Source organism: Nannospalax galili, unplaced genomic scaffold (assembly GCF_000622305.1).
Source record: "Nannospalax galili isolate Female #2095 unplaced genomic scaffold, S.galili_v1.0 scaffold470, whole genome shotgun sequence".
NCBI classification, from domain to species: Eukaryota; Metazoa; Chordata; class Mammalia; order Rodentia; family Spalacidae; genus Nannospalax; species Nannospalax galili.
In genome coordinates this window covers 560,208-560,900 of record NW_008327352.1, presented here as the reverse complement: position 1 = coordinate 560,900, position 693 = coordinate 560,208, and positions in this window count along the sequence as shown.

Here is a 693-nt window from a genome sequence, read left to right as displayed (position 1 = left end):
GGATGTATGATCCATTACAGATACTTAGCCATTCACCAATAGAGGTTCCCAAGGATATCAGAAGCTGTGGGACAATTGAAGTGGGGTAGATACCACTGAAGGTTCTAGGCATGAGTAAAGAAAGCAATGTAAAATTCTCCAGTTCGCTGGATCAGATAGGGCTGCATTCAGCAGGGACCTCAAGATTGACCAAGCTTTCCTGAGTCCCTTAATGAGGCAGAATATGTGCTTGATGTTCAGTCTTCAGACCACTTAATGATGGTGTGCAAATGGAGTGTGAGGAGTGGTTTCAGCTCAGCAGTTGATCTGGGGGAGCTCCCAGGTCTGGAGAATGCACAAATCTAAGTGACTGAGCAGGCCTCAATGTGGAGATGCTGGGGTATTCTGGTGTTGCTGGTCTGGGGTGTGCCGGAATCCTAGCGGCCAGCTCAGCAGTTGATCTGGGGGAGCTCCCAGGTCTGGAGAATGCACAAATCAAAGTGACTGAGCAGGCCTCAATGTGGGGATGCTGGGGTATTCTGGTGTTGCTGGTCTGGGGTGTGCCAGAATCCTAGCGGTCTGAGAACTGAGGTTGTGGTGAATTAATATCTTCCATTTTTTCAGTTTTTAGAAGTATATTTAGGGGCTGAAGAGATGGCTCAGCAGTTAAGAGCACTGACTGCTCTTGCAGAGGACCTGGTTTTGATTCCCATC